Source organism: Tamandua tetradactyla, chromosome 3 (assembly GCF_023851605.1).
Source record: "Tamandua tetradactyla isolate mTamTet1 chromosome 3, mTamTet1.pri, whole genome shotgun sequence".
Lineage (NCBI taxonomy): Eukaryota > Metazoa > Chordata > Mammalia > Pilosa > Myrmecophagidae > Tamandua > Tamandua tetradactyla.
In genome coordinates, this window is record NC_135329.1 from 22314720 (window position 1) to 22326856 (window position 12137).

The window sequence follows — 12137 nt, forward strand, 5'->3', positions numbered from 1 at the left end:
TGCCAAAGAGTCACCTCCAGACGACCTCTTTTGTTGCTCAGGTGTGGCCTTTCTCTCTCTAAGCTCAATTCTGCAAGTGAAATCATTGCCCTTCCCCCTATGTGGGACGTGACACCCAGAGGTGAAAGTCTCCCCGGCGGCATGGGAGATGACCCCAGGGATAAGCCTTGCCCAGGAGCTGTGGGATCAACAGTGCCATCCTGAGCAAAAAGGAGAAAAGAAGTGTAACAAATAAGGTGTCTGTGGCTAAGGCTACACTGGAGGTTACTCTTACCCAAGCTTCAGTTAGACATTGCTACCTATCATAACTTGCCAAACCCCAACCAAAACCATTCTAGCCAATCCTAAAGAATACCCAGGGCATTATATAAGATTCTACAAAGGTTCCATGCACTGGGGTAACTTTCCAAAACCTACAACATCCAGGTGGATCCCTAGACCAGATAGGTCCTATAATGCAGAGAAGCCAATCTTTCTAGAACATCAGCTTGTTCCATCCCCTTATTCCACATTATCAACAGTCCCTTCCAACACGAAAAAGTTAGAATAGAAATATCCCAAATGCCCATAAAAAGTGGGAGAGACTCTAGGCCTGTGCATGAGCAGAAGTGGCCCGCGAGGTGGAAGTGCCAAGGGCTGCAGGGCGGTGGGAGCTGCGTCCCTCCAGGTGGGCAGGCATGTGGCTGACACAGCACCCTCCGCAAGGCTCAGGGTTCCCTCGGCAGTCCTGGTGGTGTTACTCTGGGGGGCTCGCTGGACCCATGGGCGACGGAGTGACATGTGCATCGTCACGGACACAAGCTGGAATGAGCTGCTGGAAGGAGAGTGGATGATAGAACTTTAGGCTCCATGGTGTCCTGCTTGCCAGAATCTTCAGCCAGAATGGGGAACGTTTTGTTGAATGGAGAGAAGATCTTGAGATCAATGCTGCAAAAGTAGATGTCAAAGAGCACCCAGGGCTGAGTGGATGATTTATCATAACTGCTTTTCCTACTATTTATCATTGCAATGATGGTGAATTGAGGCGCTATCAGGGTCCAAGAACTGAGAAGGACTTCATAAACTTCATAAGTGAAAAAGAATGAAAGAGCATTGAGCCTGTTTCATCCTGGCTTGGTCCTGATGAGGAGTCTGGCTTGGTTCAGGACCTGTCCTGAGGAGGAGTATGTCCGCACTCTTTCAGCTATCTCTGTGGATCAGGACTTGTCGCAAGCACTTTACTGAAGACCTTGGATTACCAGTTTGGGATTTATATGCAGTTTTTGCTTGAGCAACTCTGCTTTCAGGATTATTATTAGGACTTTGTATGATATTTGTGGCAGATTGCCTTTGTCCTTCAGAAAGGCACAGAACACAGCCATACCCTTCAAAAAGATGATTACCGGAATCTCCGCCATTGAAACAAGTGGAGGAGAAACAGGCCGATGAGATGCTCCAGAAGAGGAGGTAAAAGTAAAGAACAAACAACAAAGACTTTCTGCAGAATGCTGTGAGACGTTCTGTAGGTCCTTTGTCGCCCACAGATAAGTCCTAATTAATTTTTATAAATATCTTAGTATTGTGATTTTGACAAAAACAGAAGATTGATCATTTGTTTTGGAGCAAACTTTGACTTACATTGCAAGGGCCATTCTAGATTGTCATTAGATTGAACAGTCTACCTGCAGAAAAGAAAAGTAGCACTAGGTATGAAAGTTTGAAATATGATTTAAGAACACTATGGTAGTGAAAGTCTGGTATGAGTAGGAAAGTTTGACTATGCTTATTTAACAATAACCTAGTTCAAGTCTGAACTGAGAATTTACACTTCCTAAGTATTGTATTATTGAGGTATTTAAAAGATGTACTAACATATTTAATTAGGGAAAAATATTTAATTTGATATAGTTTTTCTCAATTTCATGTGTGGAAAAAAGGACATAGTTCCCATTAATAGGAATTTTCCCCATAGTCTCAAGAAATGTTTATTTCACTGGCAACTCTTTCATCTTTTAGAGATATAATCAAAAGTTTCTTCATATTTTTAGATTATGCAATTGATAAAAACTAGTTTAATTTAATTATAGTTTTCTATGCATAATAATTAATTATAGAACATGCTAATAATTTAGAGAGTTTTTATAAATCCATTGTTATTGACTTAATTCCTCATAAAGGTTGATGATTGCCTTTTTTGTCCCTCTCTGTTCAGTGTGTTTTTATTTTCCAAATTGGATGATAATTTCCTGGAAATTTTTATTGTTTAGAAAATAGTGCTTTTTTGTTGGTACAAATTGATAAAGTTTACTGAGGGATCCTTAAAACTGAAGAACTGTCTATGGGTAAGTTTAAATTTGGCAACTTGTGATAGAATTCTCGTCTTCCATGCATGGTCAATTCCCGGACCACACTCTTAAAATTTAAAAAAAAGGTAAATTTGGCAACTCATCTCAGATCTTTATACTTTTACTTTCCTTTATTTCTTTTATTATTATTATTATTATTATTATGAGGTGAACATTCCTGATTTTTACTTGGTGTTGTGGAAGAACTTTGATATTTTACATTTCAAAAATTCACAGAAGTTTAAATTAATGTAAAATAAAGTTTGCATTCTATTCAGGAATAATGCATCTTATAGTGGATGCTTTCAAGGGATTTTTGTCTCCATATATGGAAAGTTCTTAATTGAATCTTTTTTTTTTTTTTTTTGCACAGGCAGGCACCAGGAAATGAACCCGGGTCTCCAGCAGAGCAGGCGAGAACTCTGCCACTGTGCCACCATCACCTGCCCTCTTAATTGATTCTACGCAGTCAATGTATGCTTGATATTTTAAAAGTAAAATATTGTCAAAAAAAAATAAAGTAAAACATTGTCATGTTTTTGAAAAGACAAACTCCACCTTCTGTACTTTTTTTTTTGGCTGCTAATAGCCTACAGTATTTCACACATGCCTATCAGCAAGATGGAACATTAATGTATTTTCACATCCTAAAGAGTTAGAAGACAGTTTTTCAACTCTACAGGAAAGAAGGGAGTAGCATGGACAATGGACAATGGACAACTATATTAGCCACAAAAAGAGGAAAGGCCATAAATATTTAGAATGAATCATCTATCCTTTATGTAGTAGACATTTTCTGTAATGTCTCCTGTCTTACAGGTTTTGCTACCGTGTTACTCCATTATACTTATAGTATGATAATGTACAACAGTCTTCTTTGACGGTTTCTCCTTTAGAATGTTTTTCTCCCAGTGAAGAATCTGAATATATAATAATTTTGTGATGCCTGAGAAAAATATTTTAAGCATGAAATAAAGTTTTTTAAGCACTTCAAAAAAAAAAGAGTGGAAAAAAGATCAAAGATGATGGTGGAATTATACAGAGAAGATAGGGTTTAATGTATGAGTACTGATACTTCCTTTAGCCTCCAGAACCTTAGAGCAGCTAGAAATAAAAACCCAAACTTGTGGAATTGTAACCCACACCAAATCCTGAAATCTGCTCCACAACTAATTGTTGTGCTGTACTTTAAAATGTACTGCTCTTATGTATATATGCTATTTAAAGAGAAGGAGGAGTAGAACAGAGAAGATAGGATTTAACAAATGAGTGTGACTGCTGAATCATTGTATAAATATTTCTGTTGGTCTCCAGTGTCTTGGAGCACCTAGGAGAAAAGATAAAAAATCAGGGAACCGTAACCCATCTGTTATATAACTATTTGTTAAAATGTACCTGGACATGTATCACTTTTTTGTATACATGCTATATTTCACAATTTTTTAAAAAACACATTAAAAAAATAATAATCCCTGAGAGAACCAACGTGTGCCTGAGGCCTTCACACTTCAGTATGAATTAGTTCTATGTTCGCTCTCCTGGGACAATCAGGACCCAAGGGGAGGAAGCGCTTCCGTGGGAAAAAAGAGAACCTCTGAGTCTCTTTCGGCAGGAGGTTTCAGCTGTACTCCCTGGCACCCTGTTGTCAGTGCTTTATTAATTATCTTCTCCTCCACTTGGCGGTAGGCTCCTCGGAGCAGGGCTGGCTGCTTGCTCGCTGCTATGTGCCCAGGATTCCCTGACACCTGACAGGCACTGGATGGATGTTTGTTGAAAGAATGAATGAGCGCATGGCACTTGAGGTAGGATGCCGCGGTGGGGGTGCCTCCCGGAAACAGGGGCCTTATGTCTGCATGTGTGATGGGTAAAGATGGGCATCAAAGGGAGGGGAGAGCCTGAGAGGTTGAGAGAGGGGCCCAGAAAGCAAAGCAGGAAAAGACATTCTTGGCAGCTCGCAAAATTGTCCCCTTGGGAAAGCAGATCTCTCCAAATACCTCACAGGAACGGATACATTTTGTTTTCCCTCAGGGCCCTCTGAACCCCAGTAAACATGAGAACTTTCCTAACAGCTTGGGTCTCTTTGAAAAGTCCCACAGACTTCCCTCCCTGGCTCCCCAGAGCTCAGGCAGTAAGAAGGAAGGGATGGGAAGGAAAGGAAGGCTGCTCCACTCCCACATCCCTTTGCCTGGAGAGCCCAGCCCTGGGGGCAGGTCTGCCTGCGTCTCCAGGTGGCCCTCCCCCTTGGGCTCTGCCTCCCAAACCACAGAAGAATGGCCACTCCTTTTGCAGCCAAGGGAGAGCTATGGGGGCGGCAGGAAATAAGGTCTGAACTCGTGCAAATCTTAAAGAATGGAGGGCGGAAAAATGTCTGTTTCCAGATGGAGTTGAAGGTCCAACAGATTGTTGATTCTACCTGAATGCTGAGTTGCAAAGCCAGAGCAGCAGGCGGGCAGCGGGGGCGGCCTGGGCCTTCCCACATCCCTGTTGTCAGCTTAGGGCCCAGTCGGCCCACTGTCTGTCACAGCTTCCTTTTTTAGTCTCCCTGACATCCATTCTTTGGCTCTGGCGATGTAAATGAAGCTGTCTGGTGCCAGAAGAAAGTCCCACAAAAGCAGCTCTGTCTTCTAGGGCAAAGGGCTGAGATCTACCGCCTCTCAGGGAGGCTTTACCTTCACCCCAGTATCTGCTGGAAGGAGGCGTCAGTGCTGGGCAGGAGCCAGGCGTGAATCAGAGTTCCAGCTGGGAGGGGCTTCTAGGGCTTTTACTGATGAGGAAAAGTGAGGTCCACAGAGGAGAAAGGACATGGTCTGGGTTAGTTTTCCTCCTCCTACCGAACGATGTGCAGCCAGGGGCAAAAGGACGGCACTTATGGGGGTCACAACTGGAATGCAGAGTGCTGGAGAGACGTGGGAGCTGCTTTTGCCAACACTTCCCACCCTGTACCTACCACAGCCTTGGGTTTTGGCAAATTGGATCTCCCGGCTCGTAATTCCCGGTTTTGTTGACAAATCAAAAACCCCAAGTTTTCCCAAGTCAATCTCTCATTAATCCTTGGGGAGAGAAGTGGGAAGGAAACAGACTTTTCCCTGCTGGTACAAAAATAAAAGTAGCTGGGAAGTAGAGGCCAGAAAGGGGTGAGGGCGGAGAGCCAGGGCTATGGAGGACTCACCACCGCTGAGCGAGGCTGCTGGGCTCCGTGCACTCACAGTTCAGCTCTCACAGCGTCCTGCCCCCTCAGCTGTGGGCCCAGAGCAAACACTAAGTTGAGAGCTTTTCAGCAAGAGTCCTCTAAGGGTCCTCCTGGCAGTGATCTTGGTCAGCCCAAGGGATTTAAAGGCTGATGCTTGGTGCCAAATTTCCACAAACATCTCCCTAACTTCCAGATAGCATCACAGACAGGGTCTGAAAGCTACTGCTAAGGGCCAAAACTACCGATTTCCCCAGCTTACTTCCTGCTGTTCCTCAACCCCTAAAGTAAACACAACCTAGGTACCTAGATTCCTGAATCCACAGGCAGGTGAGGCTGCAGAGCCAGCCCCCCACACCACCCCTCACAGCCTGTGTCCCATGGGCAGGGAGGAGAGCTACAGAAATGGGAGGAGGGGAAGCTGGGCTGCCATCCCCCAGGGGCCACTGCCCACACTGGCCTGTCATGGTAACCCCCAGCCCACCTCTCGGGACTAGGGTTCTCCTCCTCAAAAGTGGAGGGAGGTCTTTGTGGCTTAGATGTGGCCTCTCTCTCTAAGCCAAATGAGCAGGTGAAATCACTGCCCTCCCTCCTTCCTTCGGAAGACATGACTCCTGGGGATGAGACAGGACCCAGCCTCATGGGAGTGAGAAAACCTTCTTGGCCAAAAAAGGGAAGAGAGAAATGAGACAAAGTAAAGTGTCGGTGGCTGAGAGATTTCAGAGCCGAGAGGTTATCCTGGAGGCTATTCTTATGCATTATATAGACATCCCTTTGTAGTTTATTGTGTATTGGAACGGCTGGAAGGAAGTACCTGCAACTGTAGAGCTGTGTTCCAGCAGCCTTGATAGCTTTTATAATGTGACTGTGTAATTGTGAAAATTTGATGTTTCCTTTATTGGGGTATGGACATATGAGTAAAAAAAATTGAGGATACAAAATAAATAAATAATAGGGGGAATAAAGGGTAAACAACTGGGTAGATTGAAATACTAGTGGTCAATGAGAGGGAGGGGTAAGGGGTATAGTATGTATGAGTTTTTTCTTTTTTCTTTTTATTTCTTTTTCTAGAGTGATGCAAATGTTCTAAAAAATGATCATGATGTTGAACACACAACTATGTGATAATAATATGAACCATTGACTGTACATGTATAGAATGTATGTGTGTGAAGATATCTCAATAAAAAAAAAGTGGAGGAAGAGAGTGTTTCCTGGAGGGAAGAAGGATGGAGAGATAGCTTTTAAGCATCTATCTTTAGTTTTTCTTGAGTTTTGGGGGATATATCACTAGGAGAGGAATATCTTTAGAGCTACGAGATTCCTGGGGAAGATACTTGAAGAGTATCTTTTAGACTATAATATAATTTCATTTTTAGAAAACAAAAAATAGATGTAATTTTCATAATGCAAATTATGGAAATAAAATGCAAAAAAATACTTTAGATGGTTCGAGATAGACACGAAACAGCGCAGTGGTTCTCTGTAAGACAGGAAGATAAGGACCTCGGGTTGCATAACAGGGACTCCAGGGAGAACGAGAGAGATTTTTATGTCTGTCAGATTTGGATATGGACTTTCAAGTTGGAGAACCAGGACAGGGTGTAAGGGCCTTCACGGAGAGTGTTCCTTCTGATTAGCAACGTGGCCCCAGAGACTGTGGGGATAAATTCCAAGGGGGTGGGTGGCATCTTTTCCCAAACTTCTCTGCTGGCAGGATAAGGATAATCTGGGTATCAGGTCTCAGAAAAAGAACCTAACATGTAGAAGGGACTTTTGATCCAGGGGCCCCTCAGCTTCTTTTGCAGAGCCAGATGTGGCAACAAGACAAACAATCACAAGGTGCACAGTTGAAGGATGTTTGAGAGCCCCAGACATGCCCACACCGCACCCACCAGAAGGCAGATGAAGAAAGATAAACCACCATAGGCAGGCGGTCAAGGCCTGTTCCTGCTTGATAACCCTTGACAGTAAATGCAGCTGCACATCAAACCACGCCAGAACCCCAGCAACCAATCAGAGCGTAAGTCAGCAAGCCCCCATCCAATCAAGGGACAGAACACCACCTAACAGGTACCCGCCCCTCCCAGCACGGTTTTCTTTTTAAAAAGCAACTCTCAGAAAGAGAGCCAAACCGTTTTCTTTCCTTCCATTGGTTCCCACCTGCTTTCTCTCTGCAATAAATCTGTTATGCTTTGACTGGCTGTCCTTTGTGGATTCCTTCATGACTCCGCCCCAACACTGGGGTCCGTGGGAAGATGCCCTTAGGTGCCACAGACTGTAAGTCAGACTTTGCCAGTCCAGAAATCTGGATTTAATTTAACAAGTAACCCAGTGATTCCTAAGATCAGGCTAAATTAGGACACACAGACTTCCAGGACGAGTCAGGTAATATATTTACATTCATCCCAAATCCAAACTATAGAAAAGGATACACCCAGAGAAGCCTAGTTCCAACACCTTCCCCATCACAGATGACCCTTTATCCATTTCTTGTTTATCTTTCCATTATTTCTTTACGGAAATGCAGGTAGAAGTACCAATGAATATATAGTCTTATTTTTTCCCTTTCTTTCATAAAAGATATGATACTATTTACATGCCCTGTATCTTGCTTTTCTCACTTAACAAAATATCCTGGAGATTTCTACAATCCATACATGGATATTTCCCTCATTCTTTCTTACCACTGCATGGTTTCCCACTAAGTATTTGTACTACAATGTATTCATCCAGTCCCTTATGGCAGATACTGGGTTTTTTCCAGTCTTTTACTATTATAAATGATGCTGTAATGAATGGCTTTGTACAGGTGTAATTTCATATTTGTACAGGTGTAGCTCTAGGATAGATTCCCAGAGGCGGGATGGCTGAGTGGAAGGGTAAATACATTTGAAGTGTTGGTAGATTTTGCTGCAGTCCCTTCCATGGAGGTATTCCACTTTACACTCCCACCACCAATGATGGAGGGTGCATGTTTCCCCACCACTTTTCCAATGCTGTGTGCTTTGTCAAGATTTTGAGCTTTTGCCAAATCTGAGAGGTGAGAAATCTGTCTTTCTCAGTGCAGTTTGATTTGCATTTCTCTCATTATGAATAGGTTGAGCATCTATTCAAATGTTAAAGGTCCATTTGCATTTCTTTTTTGTGAACTCAAGGTTCATATTTCCTTTGTCCTTTTATCTATTGGGCTACAGATCTTGTTCTCAATTTCTCATTACTTTTATATTACAGAGATTAGCTCTTTGTGATTTGAGTTGCAATTTCTTTTTTCTCGTTTGCCTTTTGACTCTGCTTATGGTGTCTTTTTTGGCAAGTAGAATTTTTTTATTACGTAATCAGATTTATGTATTTACATAGTCATATCTATCCACTCTTTCTTTCATGGCTTCCAGATTTTGATTCACAGTTAGAAAGTCTGTCCCCATTCCAAGGTGATTCCTATGTTTCCATAGTACTTTTATGTTTGTTTCTTTAACATTTGAATCTTTGCTCCATTTGGAGATTTTCCCAATATATATTAGGAAGTACAGAGAAAATTTATCTTTTTCCAAGGATGGCTGCTCTGTTGTCCCAATATCCTTGATTAAAAATGCATCTTCAGGAGATCCAAGCCAAGATGGCAGCTTCGTGAGTGTGGGTTTTAGTTCGTCCTCCAGAGCAGCTCATAAATAGCCAGGAACAGTACAGAATAACTGCTGGGGCCACAGCTGTGACCAGATCCACAGTGTACCCCAGTCTGGACAAGCTGAACCACCTGCAAGTGCACCCAGAGCCATGAGTTTCCCAAGCCATGGAGGCCAGTGCCTCTCCCGCACAGGCTGCTTCCCAGAGGGGAAAGGAAAGAGACTTTACTAGCAGCGGGGGCTGGTTGCAACCAAGCTCCAATTGTGGAATTAATTAACAAATTCTGACTACTAAAAATAGGCCCCCGGCTCAGCTGAACCTCTAGTAAAAACTGAGGTTGCTGGTTTTTGCCCCGGGCACAGAGAGGGCAGGGTCAATGGGAAAAGAAAAAAAAAAAAAAAAAAAAACAGAGGTTTTTTTGGATCGAACAGCACAAAATGCTTGAAAGGATCTGGGCTCTGAAGGAAAGGAGGGGGCACATAAGACCTGACCATACACAGAGCTTTGTACCAACTTAAGCTCTTGATTGGCAAACCTGAGGAACAAAGGTCCTGCTCTGAAAAGGATTTTTTCTTCTTTTTTATGGCTGTATTTCTATGGCTTGACTGCTCTTTGGATATAGCTGCAGGGCTTCTCAGGCTTCAACTGCCCAAGACATGGGCAGAATTAAGTTTGTTTGAGAGTTTTCCTAGAGGCTGTGCCTTCCCCAGGAGAGGGGTGGGGCCCAGCTTAGGTGGCACTCCTCTCTCAAGGAATTCAGACCCCAGGGTCTGGAAATTTGAAGCAATTAAAGTCAACCTACAACCTCTCCTCTGTCTCAACCATGCCCCCAGCAGGGAGAGTCTGCTGAAGTTGAAGGTACCACATCACTTTATGCTGGTGGGACCCACAGGCAGACAAGCACCACATACCTGGAAGGATCAGAAAAACATCGAGTCCAGAGGCTTCATAGGAAACTCTTTCAACCTGCAGGGTCTCACCCTCAGGGAAAACTAGCTCAGGTGACTTTCTCCTCCTGAGAGGAAGCCAGTTTGGTCTGGGAAAATCTGATTGGGGTCTATAATACCTAAGTAGACTCTCTTAAAGGGAAAAAACAGGCACCATACAGACAGGGAAAGAAACAAAGAAACAAGAACCGAAAAATTCTGATCTGTTAAACAAAACCTAAGCTAAAGGTCTAGAATAAGCTGAACTGAATATTAAAGAACTGAGAGACAACAAAGTCATCCAGTAAGAAAATCTTAGGTTAAAAAAAAAAAAAAAAAGTGAAAACAATCCCCAGAATAAACTAATTAAGGAAATTAAATGCTTAGACACCAACAAAAAATAATGAATCATAGTAGGAAAATTGAAGATACGGCCCAGTAAAAGGAACAAACCAACAATTCAAATGAGATTGAAACAATTAATTCAGAATGTTCAAACAGACATGGAAAACCACATCAAAAAATCAAATCAATGAATTTAGGGAGGATATAAAGAAGGTAAGGAACAAACAAAAAGAAGAAATTGAAAGTCTGAAAAAACAAACCGCAGAATTTATGGGAATGAAAGGCGCAGTGGAAGAGATGAAAAAAACAATGGAAACCTACAATGTTAGATTTCAAGAGGCAGAAGATAGAATTAGTGAACTGGAGGATGGCTTCTGAAATCTGACAAGCAAAAGAAAATATAGGGAAAAGAATGGAAAAATATGAGCAAGGACTCAGGGAATTGAATGACAATATGAAGCACATGAATTTTATGTGTTGTGGATGTCCCAGAAGAAGAGAAGGAAAAGGGAGGAGAAAAACTAATGGAGGAAATTATCACTGAAAATTTCTCAACTCTTAGGAAAGACTTAAAATTACAGATCCAAGAAGTGCAGTGTACCCCAAACAGAATAGATGCAAACAGACGTACACCAAGACCCTTACTAATCAGAATGTCAGAGGTCAAAGAGAAAGAGAGAATCTTGAAAGCAGCAAGAGAAAAGCAATCCATCACATACAAGGGAAGCCCAATAAGAATGTGCGTAGATTTCTCAGCAGGAACCATGGAGGTGAGAAGACAGTGGAATGATACATTTAAGATATTAAAAGAGAAAAACGGCCAACCAAGAATTCTATCTCCAGCAAAATTGTCCTTCAAAAATGAGGGGGAAATTAAAGCATTTTCAGACAAAAAAAAATCACTGAGAGAATTTGTGACCAAGAGACCAGCTCTGCAAGAAATACTAAAGGGAGCACTACAGACAGATAGGGAAAGAGAGAAAGGTGTGGAGAAGAGTGTAGAAATAAAGACTATCAGTAAAGGTAAAAAGAAGAAAAATTAGATATGACATATAAAATCCAAAAGGCAAAATGGTAGAAGAAAGTACTGCCTTTACAGTAATAGCACTAAATGTTGATGGATTATACTCCCCAATCAAAAGACATAAACTGGCAGAATGGATTAAAAAACAGAACCCAACTATATGCTGTCTACAGAAGACACATCTTAGACCCAAGAATAAATATAGGTTGAAAGTGAAAGGTTGGGAAAAGATATTTCATGCAAACAACAATCAGAAAAGACCAGGAGTAGCATACTAATATCCAACAAATTAGACTTCAAATGTAAAACAATTAAAAGAGACAAAGAAGGACATTATGTGTTAGTAAAAGGAACAATTCTACAAGAAGACATAATAATCATGAATATTTATGCACTGAGTCAGAGTACTCAAAAATACATGAGGCAAACACTGAAAAGAGAAATAGACACATCTACCATAATAGTTGGAGACTTCAATTCCCCACTCTCATCAATGGACAGATCATCTAGACAGAGGATCAATAAAGAAACAGAGAATTTGAATAATACAATAAATGAGCTTGACTTACAGACATTTATAGAACATTGCACCCCACAACAGCAGGATACACCTTTTTCTCAAGTGCTCATGGATCGTTCTCAAGGGGACTATATGCTGGGTCACAAAGCAAGTCTCAATAAATTTTAAAAGATTGAAATCATAC

The 12137-nt window shown here is 41.9% G+C and overlaps 1 pseudogene; it reads left to right on the forward strand.

Moving 5' to 3' along the window:
* Positions 1-598: 598 nt before the first annotated feature.
* On the forward strand, positions 599-1534 carry LOC143675510 (thioredoxin-related transmembrane protein 1 pseudogene; annotated as a pseudogene).
* Positions 1535-12137: the final 10603 nt, after the last annotated feature.